Here is a 13839-nt window from a genome sequence, read left to right as displayed (position 1 = left end):
TTGGGTTTTTGGTGGATGTAATTTCATTTGTTGTTTTTTTAACCCATTCAGGACTTAACACTGCGTCTAAATCAACCTGCTCCGTCTCTCCTTTAAGCACTTTGGACCCGTTAATTCAGCCGTCTGTCAATGCCTGCATTTAACAAGCTGTGAATAATTAAGAGAAAGAACATTTCATTCTGTTGTGACTTACACTTACATGTTAAGTATAATTTGCATGATTATTATTATTATTCGCTGAATTTAATATGATTGTACACAATTACAAAAGGGTGAAGTCAATGCAAAGCATGATTTATTTTGGAGAGCGGAAGTCTTTTATTTTGAAGAAAACTTAACAGGATGTAGTTTTTTCTTTTGTCATATCTGGGCTTCTGTTGATTTTGGTTGCTAGGTTGCGACAGCCATTGCGGTTAGTAGCTGTCGCCATTTTTGCTCAATAAAAACTGAACAGAAACATGTTTGCTTTTCATTCGGTGGGTAGAGAATCCAGAAATTTTACTCAAGAGCAGCACTTTGTATTGCCTTGTTGCTGAAAATGTGCTATATAAATACAATTATGTTTACCTTTACTTCCTACTAAAATAAATAGTAAAAGTATAATAAAAAATATAGCATAGTGAAAATACCCCTTATGTTATTTTTTATTATAAAAAACTTACTCAAATGCAACTAGTTACTACATAACTCTGGGAAACGAGGATGCATCTCTCTAACTTGACTGAACCTCAAAACAAATCAGTTTATTGTCTTCCAGTCGCTTCCAAAATGTCTTTGCTGCCATCTTTGCTCTTCTAGCTCAGCCTCCAAGCTCCTGCATCACCAGCAGTAATGATATTAAGGAAAACTTCAGGAAAGAAGATGGTGAGACAAATGAATAAATCAAGTTGGATTGTTTTTAAACATTAGTATGTTATTGAGGGACTGCAGGAACTCATCCCGCAAACTTGACCACTTATTTTGTGTTGTGTTTTATTATTAGACTGCAGGATTGTAAAACAACAGAAACAGAAAAATTATAAAGATACAAAGACAGATAAACACCTTATTAATGATTTCAAAGCTGCTCTTTAGCAGAACTTGAACAGCAGGTGTCTCCACCACTCAATGTCTGGGTTCAGTACAACTCCAAGGTCACATGTCTCTTCAGGGTAAAACATCCTTATTATATAATTGCGGGTTTATCTTCAGATTCTTTAGTGGAAACACAGAGTGAAGGAAAGAGACATCGGAGCCGTCAGGTAGAAATTTGTTTTTGAAACTTTTTTTACCAAACACCATTGTTTGGTTTCAGACTAAACTGGACTTCAGTCCCGTTTTGTTGCAAAATGAAATATGTGAAAAATATTTAAAAAGACATTAAAGGATTAGAATGTCTAATTTCAGCCATCTTATTTATTCTCAACATTCATGGTGTTACTGCTATTGAAAAAGCAACTTGTGGTACAATTATACATTTTTTGGTCTTTTTGATAATCTTAGTGTACAATCAATCAACCCATGTATGGAGGCCTTAGTCCTCGACGCGGCCGTCGCAGGTTTGATTCCTGGCCTGGTGACCTTTGCCGCATGTCTTCCCCTTCTCCCATTTCCAACTTTCATGTCAATAAAGGCCACTAGAGCCAATAAAACCTTAAAAAAAAGATGAAATCTATGAGAAAAAACTTTTTTTAAGTGCTTTAGATGTATATTTATCAGAGATTTGATGTAGTTTCATATTTGTGTAGGTTTTAAACAGCCGTTGGTGTAAAATAACCCAGACTATTAAATTTGATCAACATTTCTGGAGAGTTATCAGAATTTATTTAATTGATTTATGGCACAATAATGATGTATTTACTGGACCTTTTTTATTGCCTTGATTTTCTCTTCACAATAAAGCTTTGTTCAGCATTTAGTCTGTTTTATGTTTATTTTTATTGAGGAAACAAGTAAAAATCACAACAAAGTAAAAATTTCCAAAGTTTTGACCAAAAACAAACAAAACATCACATTTGACAAAAATATACAAAATAAGCAAAGATCTTTATTTTTTCTGTTTTATCTGTCCAAACAGAGACTCTGGCTGAGTCCCTTGCCTGCCAGGAATGTCTCGTACAACACCTTATTTGGTGTTGAACCAGCACAACATAACACATTCCTTTCAGTAAAACATATCTCAATGTGAATTAACACAACTTTTAACTATTAACATAATTATATTCCTCAACATTCACTGGAACAAAGGTTGTGGCGGCCACAGTTTAAAAATTGCCTAACAGCACAGCTGAACATGCAGAGTATCTGCATAACATGAAATCCATGCTCAATAATCACACTATCACACAAGGCCTGTTGCTTATTTATGTCTATGCTTCTCCATGTTCTACGAAATGTACAAACATCAAGAATGAGGATCATATTCTGGATCTCTTACAAGGCTACATTTTTATATAAGGCTGTCTTTGTATTTTCTAAAGTATTCAAGCCTCATAATGATACTATAGTATCATTTGTACTATAGTAAATGATACTATAGTATCATTATGAGGCTTGAATACTTTATCCTCCAGAGGATCTGCGTACTTCTCTGAGAAGCCTTGGGGGAGCAATCGGTCTGCACCGCGTATTTTGTTGTGATACAGTAAATAGTGAGAATAGTGAGTTGCATTGCATGACATGCAATAATACTGGAAATGTTGCTGGGTGGTGTTATGATGATAATCAACCGCCTGGCAAAAAAAGACAGGGGGCAGACAGTAGATGGGGTTCTCGTGATTTATTACAAGAACTTTAGCTTTGTAGGAAAATGAGGTTTCTTTTTAAAATAAGTATTATTTTAAAATACTTGGATATATTAAGTATATCAATTAAGTTGATAAACTGGCTAAATACAGATTTAGTCAGCTGAATCTGTATTTATACCTTGTCATAAATCATATGAATTTAACCCAAGCAATTAGAGATTAACAAATTTCACTGAAGAAATTATGTTGAAAATTGCATTTTATATTTCCTCGGGACGTTTTTGTGTGATATAAAATTTTGTTTCATAATCTGAATTATTAAATGTGCATTAAAAAGAAAAAGATTAATTTTCTGAGAAAAAACTTTGTACTTTTATACGTAAAAGTTGCAAACAGTCATTGGTGTAAAATAACCCAGACTATTAAACTTGATAAACATTTCTTGAAATTGGAGTTATCAGAATTTATTTCATTGATTCATAGTATATTCATAATAATTATGTATTTACTGGAGTTTTTTTGTTGTTTATGTCTTGATTTTCCCTTCAGAATAAAGCTTTGCTCAGCATTCAGTCTGTTTTATGTTTATTTCTGTTCTTAGGGAACAACTTCCTGGCTGTATCACAATAAAGTAAAAATGTGCAAAGTTTTGACCAAGAACAAAAAGACATCAAACACATTTGACAAAAAAAATGCACCTATTTAAGAAAAGACAAGGTTTTTATTATCTTTATAAAAAATAAATCCTGTGACTTAAGTGTGTTTCTTGTAGTGCTACTGATTTGCTAAAACCAAAAAAGCTTAGATTAATTCTCATGAATGTACATTCAGCATCTCATCAGGACAGAAAGAACTAGAAATGTTTGCAAATTTATTAAAAAAGAAAAACTGAAATATCACACATGGTCATGTGATATTTTAGATTTAAAAAAAAAAATTGTAAAAATATCAACATTTCTTTTTTTCTGCATATGGGATGCTGAGTACATTCATGAGAAATAATCCAAACTTTTTTGATTTTAGAAAATGGCTGCAATGAAACAAAGAGTGAAAAATTAAAGGGGTCTGAATACGTTCCGTTCCCACTGTACCTGTTTAGTAACTTTTCTTTGTTCAGGGCCACTAAAGGCTCGACTGAACCGCGTTTCTTCCGTACATGACTTGCAATCAAGCACAAATGTGTATTTGATCACCATAAACAGAAGCGTTTTTACAGCCTCATACCAACTTCCTCATATGTTTCTAGAAGCAGACGTGCAGAAAGAGATGAACAAACCATCTTTTCTAATCTTTATATCTCTGTTTCCATCTGCAAGTTAGAATGAGGCGGCAAAACTGGTTTAGGTATTTCTCACCATCTTGGGTCTTTCAAAGGACATTTCAGAGTTAAGGTTGAGAAAATGATCTGTTCTTGCATGATTAGTTTCAAAAGAGGCGAAAACTGGTCACACATGCAAACATTCACATGCTGTCATAAACTCATCAAGTTATGAACATGAACTCCAGCAGCATATTTATGTTGTACTGTCACAACATGATGACTACAGTTTTAACATGATGACAGTTAAAACTATATATATATATCTTTGTATATCTCATATCTTTGTTAAAGTTACTTAAGTTATGGTCAAATGTGGTTTGCTTTATTATCAGATCTACGTAAAATTAGTTTTATCATTTAATTAGCATAGCAGAAGATGGAATATCTTGAAATGTGTTGAATAATCTACATATCATCAATAAGTAAATAAATCCTAGAAATTTTAACTTATTTCTACAATTTAAACCAAATCATTATTTCACAATATGTAAGAAAAAAATCTGTCCTCACCTGGTTAAAGAGCCACATTTATCTATTATTTTACTCACAATATTAAGTTACTATAACTACTTATTTTACTTTAGAATAATTTTAATTCTTGTTTCAAATTACATGAACAAAATTTCTGACCTGATAATGAATTTTATTAAACATCACAATGAATTCAGCTCAGAAACATTCAGTGTGATCAGGACTTTATCCTCAGGCTTTAAAATAAACATTTACCTTAATAAAACACCAGAGTCAGATCAATGTAACGCACTTCCATCTCAGGAAACAGAAACATGCCGCTAAGCATTCTGGGAAATAGTTCCCACTCCTGTCTTTTTCTTCTTTCAGTTTTTTAAGTGCAAACCTAAAAACTCTAGTTTGTTCAACTCTTGGAGGTTTGACTAAATTAATAAAAAGTTAACACAACTTACTGCTGTAAGTTTATCTTTCACAAACACAAAATCTAAAACTCGCTAGATTTATTTAACTTAAAGAGTAGAAGATAGTTGACACAACTAAATGCAGCTCAATTCGATGTCAGTTATTGTAATGCAGTTTTATTACTACCTTGTACAAAGTCTAATATTTGCCCTTCCTCTCAGATAAACTGGACAAAGGGATCTTTGTTGCGGCGTCTAACATTTCAATAACAATATCTACTATCACTACACATTGGAGTCATTTTACATGAATGAATTTGAATGCCACTAACTGCTGTGAACGTTAAAGATAAAACATGCACATAGATGCCTTTCCAAAGGAGTGACAAATATAATAAAGACCATCAAGCAAACTTGTTTTTGAGGATTTCAAGAAGTAAAAAGTTATGTCTAATGTTTCCTCTGCTCTTCTGTAAAACGTCTCACCAGCAATAAATAAATATAAATGTCTGTAGTATTTTATTGGGAATCTATTAAAAGGAGACATTAGGAGAAAGGAGATTATTGGGTGGGAAAGCAATACAGACTGAGGTAAAATATGCAAAATCTTCTCAGAAAGGCTTCAATTAAAGTCTGAAACAGGAATTATTACACTACACTTCTGTCATAAATTATATACCCTGTTTAGGATAATTGAAAAATGCTTAAAATAATGTTAATTTTTAATTCTGTGTATTTGTAAAATCTGATAATGACCATTTCTAACACTCTTCAGTAGTATATATCTTTGAATTTGAAGTCAATGTTGTAATTTTAAAGATGTTTTGGGGTATTTGCTTCACATTCATAAAGAAAAAAACGGATACCATCCTTATTTTGGAGTCATTTCCTGTTACCTTCTTTTGAATAAATTCAAAAAAACCAATTTGTATGTTTAGATAAGATCCCAATGACTTTGGCAGGCAAATAGCCATCCACTCATTTCTCTATAAAAATGCCATTTGGCTGCTCAGAGGATTCAACGCAGGAAGCGAACAGGAAACCTTCTGAAGCTCCAGCTTTCAGGTAAAAAGACACATTTTAAAGAAAAACACTTTGACAGAAGGAAGAATTTGTTAAAATGTGATTTTGTTTTGAACTAAAGAGACTCTGTTCCATAATGCTTTGGTGCACATATGACAGAAAATATTTAAATAATCAGATGTTTTATTCTTTTAAGAATCCAAAAACATTCCAGGCTCTCGTTTACTGACAGATATTTTAAATTACAGCCTTCTATATGTCATTGCCCTCCTTGTGTATAGTAAATTTTTGTCACAGCTCTGAATTAAAAGCGCCGCTTCTTTAATTAAAGCATCTTTTAATCAAACAGCTGACTGGACTTTGTGTGCTGGTTGTGATTGAGGGACTTCTTCTGTCAACTGGAACCACGGCTGAAGAGCAAAGTTCACACGACAGAAATGCTCGAGGTCTATGGAAAAAAATAAAGTAAGTCAGAATTACTGGACTCATGGAATATGGTACATTATTAGTGTTGATACACACTTTAAAACATTTGAGCCGCATTTAGTCGTGTCTACTGTCTTCTACTGTCTTTAAAGTTTTTGATTTTAAAGCTAGACGTGAGTTTGTGAAAGATAAACGTACAGCAGTTAAACCACCTTCAAAATGTTTTACAGTCTATGCACCTCTATGTTTTGTTGTTTTACAAAATTACTTCAGTTTGGCAAAGACAGCATCACTAATTTCAACATGGTGCCGTCAAAAACCCGACTTTGAGTTGCAGAGAGGAGTAAACTGACACATGTAGCAATGCTGGCAAAGGATATTTTCAGAAAAATCTGAATCAGTTCGTTACTTCACTAGTTAAATAGTTCTCCCTTGTACTTTGCAGATGAACCAGTTCTGCAGACTTTGATAAAAGCTGCTCAGACTTTACACATTTTCTAAAATCTCATTGAAAACCTTTCATTATGTTTTGGGTTGTAGTAACTTTAAAAAAGCTCAGAAAAACTGCACAGACTCATATTCTGCTTAAAGTGTCATAAAAACCTCTATATCATTAAACTACAATGAGCTCATATAACCTTTTTATGCTGCAGATGGTTATGATAGCTTATTAAAATGCATTATTTATGACCCAAATGCTGCTGAATGGTGAATTTAGCTCATAGTGCTAAATGAGCCAAAACAAGGAAATATGCATTTATGTATTACTGGATAATTTTATTTTACCACTCAAAATATTGTTTTCCTTTTTTTTATCACAAGGCTTCAGTTTATATGCAATAAGAAAAGAACCTATTATCATCCTAACAAGCCGTGTTTTGTTTCCTAACAGGGAAAAACTCACTGGGAAAGCAAGTAAACCAGAAGAAGCTCCAGCGTCTTCAAACGGTGAGGCAGCCTAAATCAAAATGACCGAATCAAATCTGTATTAAAACTGTACATTTTTAATCCTGAACAACCGTAACAAGCCAGAAATAAAAGTGGGATATTTACAAATGAAGGAAGTATTTTTTATGTTATATTAAAACAAAATTACCTGCAAAGTATTACATTGTTTTAGCAAACCGTTTTTAGATTACAGAGCCAGAAGTCCAAATGTTGACTAAATTACTGTTTAATTTTAACACATTTAACTTGTTTATATTGTCACTGTTCTTTCAGGTGCAGGTGATGGAGAAAATTAGCAACAAGGACCTGAAGTTACCAAGAACCTCATAACGCTGCGCAGCTGACAACGTAATTTCACTTCATGAGGTTGCAATAAAAAATCCCACGTCTTGTTTCGTTGTTAAACAGCTGATTTATTGATTTACCGCTATAATAAACCTGGTGCTCATAACAAAAAAAGCTGTTTCATTAGAAGTCATTGCATTTATGTAAATAACTCTGTTTGCTCAAAATGAAAACTTAAAACCACATGATTACAAAGGCACAGTGACTGTAATTATTTCAAAGTCGATTAAAAATGTAAATAACCACAGAAATGTAAAACCAAAAACAACTTCATAGCATTCATACGAAAACTATAGAAGAAGAGAAGATATGAAGATTTCTGTTTTTAAGAAAAAAAAAAAAAAACCTGACCATCAATAGTCTATGTAGAAAAGACAAAAGAATCAGGACTTAAAAGCTTGAGGAAAAAAATCAAAGGAGGGAAGAATAAAGCTTCAGATAATAATTTGATCATCTACTAAGTACTTCAATAGACTTTTTACTTTTCTACGCTTACTTGAGTAATTGCTTGGATGGCTACTTTTTACTTTTACTTGAGAACATTTTTTAAATACTTTACCCACCACTGCTTTCATTTAAATGTTTTGTGGGCGACAATTAAGGGTTTATAAAGTTCAATAAATGTATTTTTAAAACAAAAAGACAGAAAAAGAAAAAGTATATACACAACAGAGTAAGGAACCAGCTTATCAACGGAGAGTTGTTGGAACTGACTTCTGTTTGCCTTCTTATTCTTTTCAGGTGCAAAACAATAACTCTAGTAAATCCCCTTCAGAGTTTAAAATATTCAATCATCCTCTTCAAAAAAATATTCAGTTTAATTACAATTTAGTTTTGCTTTCAAACTATCATCAAATCTTGCTTAGTTTGTCTCGACTACTTTTGGTAACCAAAAGATAAGAGATGTTGTGAAAATGTGTTTTGAACCACAGCTTTTCTGTCAGTCATTACCTCATGACGAAGTATTTCACGGTTCACAGAGAAATAATTTCACGGTTCATGTAGCTCTAAGCTGCAGCAACACGCCGTTCTCTCTGCAGACAGAAAAGAGGAAATGAACGTGTTGCAAAAACAGCAACGTTAAACATTAAAAGTCATGCAGGAATTTTCTACATATCATCCACCTGACAACATAAAATCTACTCTGATGTAGAAATATGTATTAGAAACTTTATTTTCCTCCCTGGTTTATTTCAATTAGAATAATTTGCATTCAAGTGAAGAATTTTTTTTAATTAAAATATGTGTATGTTAAAATGTATGCACTACAAAACAAGTACGTTCTAAATCCTAACAAAAACCAATTTGTAATCCTATATATCTTGACAACAATGGACACTTTTCTTATTACTGACACAAATTCACAAAACGGGCTGCACAGTGGCGCAGTTGGTAGAGCTGTTGCCTTGCAGCAAGAAGGTTCTGGGTTCGATTCCCGGCCCCGGTCTTTCTGCATGGAGTTTGCATGTTCTTCCTGTGCATGCATGGGTTTTCTCCGGGTACTCCGGTTTCCTCCCACAGTCCAAAAACATGACTGTCAGGTTAATTGGTCTGTCTAAATTGCCCCTAGGTGTGAGTGTGTGTGTGCATGATTGTGTGTCCTGTGTGTCTTTGTGTTGCTCTGCGACAGACTGGCGACCTGTCCAGGGTGACCCCGCCTCTCGCCCGGAGCGTTAGCTGGAGAGGAACCAGCAACACTCCTGACCCACTGAGGGACAAGGGTGTAAGAAAATGGATGGAAGGATGGAAATTCATAAAACATGGAGTGAATTAATGAAGACGCTGCTGTCAGCTTTGCACACATGAAATGGTTCCCACAATGGTGAGACCAAGGAGAAGTTTTTAGTTTCTAATTGGCTGATGATATCAGTTTTATAAGGTCAAATAATTGGTGTAAACAAATGTATATTTACGTGTGAAAAATGTGCGAGAATTCAATTGTTTCAAAAGAAATATTCACAAAATATCTTCAGCTAGATAGTTATCTCAGTCATTCACCAGTTTCTTACATCAGTCTTCCAGCTGTTAAATGTTTGAGAGGTTTCATGTTTGTAAAGCTTTTCTAAGTCATCCATGTTGTTATGTTGCAGTGTCCAGTGCACCCTTCTTCCCTCAGTGGGGTCGGGAGGGGTGCTGGTGCCCATCTCCAGCCAACATTTCAGGCGAGAGGCGGGGTACACCCTGGACAGGTCGCCAGTCTGTCGCAGGGCAACACAGAGACACACAGGACACACACACTCACACCTAGGGGCAATTTGGAGAGGCCAATTAACCTGACAGTCATGTTTTTTGGACTGTGGGAGGAAACCAGAGTACCCGGAGAAAACCCACGCATACACAGGGAGAACATGCAAACTCCATGCAGAACCGGGGCCGGGAATCGAACTCAGAACCTTCTTGCTGCAAGGCAACAGCTCTACCAACTGCGCCACTGTGCAGCCTATCATACAACATAGTTGTCCAAATGTTACGACTTTGTCCTTTTAATATTATTCTCTTTATTTTTTTAGAGTAGCCCTAACACTCCGCTGTCTTGATGCACAGTTATCATGGCGAGTAGTTCAAGTCCTGCTGCAGAAAAACGTTCCCACATCATGACTCTTCCAGCGCTGTGCTTCACAGTTACGAAGCTCTTTTGCCTTTTTCCTGCGTTTGATTCATGCCATGTTCTCTGTTCTGGGATGCAAATAAATAATTTTAGACTCAGCTGTCCAAAGAACAGTATTTCTAAATAGCTGAGTTAGTTGGTTTGGTGTCAACCACCAAAAACGTTTTATGGTTGCATTTATTTCCACATTCAAACAAATTATAGAAATAGACAAAATGCATCAGGATGTAGCTTCACACAATCTGTTTCCTGGATCTTTTATCTTTTTTTTAATCCCCCAACTAATTTAATATTTTAAATTAATAACATTTTCACAAACTTCAAATACTCAAATATTTAGAATATCCTCTTATTAGCTCCTGTTTGCTTTCTTATTTACATGTCAGAAAGGTTTTGAAATATAACATTTCATCATAAACTAATACGTGCTCCAGCTGGGGTTTGTGTGACTGAGAGGCTCCTATAAAATAAAGCTCTTCAGTGTGTCAGGTTCATCAACACGTGGACAAGTGGAGCAGAAAACCTCTGAACTGCATCTAAGGTAGAACATTTAATAAAAATACTTCTTTTCACTCTTTAAATTAAAACTGCTAAAAATAAAACATTTGTTATTTGTTTGAATCTTTTAGGGCAGCTGGACCAGCGAATCCAGCTGGCTACCGACAGGAAGGTGTAACATTTTAAAATATATATTTTTATTAAGTAATAAAACAACAAAGCATATCTGTAAAATAAGCATCTACAAACTCAACTTAATAGGCAGTTTCTTACAATGAAATACTAAAATATAAACTTAAAATATTTCTTTTGTTATGTGAATTCAAATAATTTACTTTGTAAATTTTTCCCTGCTCAGATGAAAGGCCTGTTCTGGGTGACTGTGATCTTCTTCCTGTCTGCTGGAAACACTCTGGCTGCTTTAGACCAGAAATGGCTTTCAGATATTGTGCAAACCATCAAGAACAAGTGAGTAATTGATTTGTTTTGTTCCACCTATAAGCTACAGAAGCAGAGAGAGTGAAGCATAGAAAACTATGGCCTTGAACTCTCTATAGTGAGAACTGACTTGTGCTCAACAGATATTTTCTGAGTAATGTTTTCATTATTAAGACTGTAGTTTTAATATTGAAGACACAACCTGGTGCTTCACTTGGATGCTACAGTTTTGCTAAAAAAGCCTCTGATTTCAAACCGTTTTATAACCCGAAGTAAAAACAACGTTTTCTCTGCCATTACCTCCATTTTTTGACTTATAATCCACAAAATACCAGTATCAAAAACCAGTGGCCCTAGATGCCAAAGGAGAAACAATGTATGCTCTATTAGTATAAAAAACTGTTTTGTACTTTGATTTGGGTTTTTACTACCGGTACTTTTAAAAACAACCCAAGCTCTTAAACAAATCCCCGACCAGACGCTACCTACCCAGAACCCAGAAGCTACCTACCAACCTTAGCAAAGCCCAACCTGTCACCAGGCACCCCAAGCAGAGCTCCAGCACATTTGATTGGCTGGTTTTACAGCTGTATGCTCTGTACAATGGCTGCTGGAAAAGACAAGTGTCTTGTTGTTAACTACTGTTCAGAAACCATTTGCTGCAGTTTGTTGTTGGTTGTGCAGGATGCTCTACTTCTGCTTTTCAAAGATGTACAGTCATTTGATTGTGCATGTGTTTGAGCAGCAGCTAATTTGGATTTAAAGTGATTTTCTGAACATGTTTTGTTTGGCCCATAGACCTATCCTAACCTGTTCAAGTCTTTACTAAAGACCTTCTACCTTATTCCAATGTTTTACACTAAAACAGTTGTGAAATACTTTTCTTTGACAGGTATCAGCTGGGTGACACGTCCAGTTGGGCTGTAAATATACCACAGAACCAAGATGCAAGCCGTCTGATGGAGGTTCTGCAGGAAGACCCACCAGATGCAGTGAAAACAGCGGTTTCAAAGGGTGACGTGTACCAAGGCAAAAGAATGACAGCATCAACACAGTCACTCGCGATATCCCATGTGCTAGAGAAAATAAAAGTCAGCCAAACAGGAAGCCAGGGCAACACCATCATAATCTATTCTGAAAAATACCAAAATATAAATGAGAATGGCATTGCTGCCAACATTAACAAAATCATTCAAAGTTGGGGATGTTACGCCTTTGTATTTTCCAAAGTAGTTGATGTTGCTGATGCTGGGATGCCGACAAGGGCTGAGCTCTTTAAGCAGCAGGAGCTTTCCAAATTCGGGCTAGAAAATATATTTCGCTGTTATGAACCTGGTGGTTCTTTCCGGTGCACAAACTGCGGCTCTGTTGAAAATGTTGCTCCTTCCTGCCTTGTAGACACACCACCATCAAATGACGTCACAGAGTTGGAAAAACGCAGAATTAACAAAGCTAGAGGAGGTGGAAGGGGAAGGAGAGGAGGTGGAAGGGGGAGGAGAGGAGGAGGAAGACGTAGGAAAGGTGGAAAGGTGAGGAGAGGAGGAGGAAGACGTAGGAAAGGTGGCAAGGTGAGGAGAGGAGGAGGAAGACGTAGGAAAGGTGGAAAGGTGAGGAGAGGAGGAGGAAGACGCAGGAAAGGTGGAAAGGTGAGGAGAGGAAGACGTAGGAAAGGTGGCAAGGTGAGGAGAGGAAGACGTAGGAAAGGTGGCAAGGTGAGGAGAGGAGGAGGAAGACGCAGGAAAGGTGGAAAGGTGAGGAGAGGAGGAGGAAGACGTAGGAAAGGTGGCAAGGTGAGGAGAGGAGGAGGAAGACGTAGGAAAGGTGGAAAGGTGAGGAGAGGAGGAGGAAGACGCAGGAAAGGTGGAAAGGTGAGGAGAGGAGGAGGAAGACGCAGGAAAGGTGGAAAGGTGAGGAGAGGAAGACGTAGGAAAGGTGGCAAGGTGAGGAGAGGAAGACGTAGGAAAGGTGGCAAGGTGAGGAGAGGAGGAGGAAGACGTAGGAAAGGTGGCAAGGTGAGGAGAGGAGGAGGAAGACGTAGGAAAGGTGGAAAGGTGAGGAGAGGAAGACATAGGAAAGGTGGAAAGGTGAGGAGAGGAGGAGGAAGACGTAGGAAAGGTGGCAAGGTGAGGAGAGGAGGAGGAAGACGTAGGAAAGGTGGCAAGGTGAGGAGAGGAGGAGGAAGACGTAGGAAAGGTGGAAAGGTGAGGAGAGGAGGAGGAAGACGTAGGAAAGGTGGAAAGGTGAGGAGAGGAGGAGGAAGACGTAGGAAAGGTGGAAAGGTGAGGAGAGGAGGAGGAAGACGTAGGAAAGGTGGAAAGATGAGGAGAGGAGGAGGAAGACGTAGGAAAGGTGGAAAGATGAGGAGAGGAAGACGTAGGAAAGGTGGAAAGATGAGGAGAGGAAGACGTAGGAAAGGTGGAAAGATGAGGAGAGGAGGAGGAAGACGTAGGAAAGGTGGAAAGATGAGGAGAGGAGGAGGAAGACGTAGGAAAGGTGGAAAGATGAGGAGAGGAAGACGTAGGAAAGGTGGAAAGGTGAGGAGAGGAAGACGTAGGAAAGGTGGAGAGGAACAGGAGGCCGCGCACAAGGTGGCAGGTCAAGCGGAGGAAGAGGAGGCCGCGCACAAGGTGGCAG

At 36.7% G+C, this 13839-nt stretch overlaps 2 long non-coding RNA genes across 3 annotated transcripts; both read left to right on the top strand.

Annotated features, from left to right (window-relative positions):
• Window positions 1-5823: 5823 nt before the first annotated feature.
• On the top strand, window positions 5824-7708 carry LOC145552658 (uncharacterized). Of its 2 annotated transcripts, XR_014088800.1 has the most exons (4): window positions 5824-5984; window positions 6292-6407; window positions 7261-7316; window positions 7590-7708. It is a non-coding gene; the product is annotated as an uncharacterized LOC145552658 (long non-coding RNA). The 2 variants fall into 2 exon arrangements; XR_014088799.1 differs by lacking the exon at window positions 5824-5984 and having other exon boundaries at window positions 6049-6407.
• Window positions 7709-10665: 2957 nt separating this feature from the next.
• Window positions 10666-12840, top strand: LOC145548102 (uncharacterized). Its single transcript, XR_014084453.1, has 4 exons — window positions 10666-10810; window positions 10899-10939; window positions 11126-11235; window positions 12098-12840. It is a non-coding gene; the product is annotated as an uncharacterized LOC145548102 (long non-coding RNA).
• The last annotated feature ends 999 nt before the right edge of the window (window positions 12841-13839 follow it).

This window comes from Poecilia reticulata, chromosome 1, assembly GCF_904066995.2.
Source record: "Poecilia reticulata chromosome 1, P_reticulata-male-v2, whole genome shotgun sequence".
Taxonomy (NCBI): domain Eukaryota; kingdom Metazoa; phylum Chordata; class Actinopteri; order Cyprinodontiformes; family Poeciliidae; genus Poecilia; species Poecilia reticulata.
Note: the sequence above shows the minus strand (reverse complement) of the source record. Positions and strands in the feature narration are given on the sequence as shown.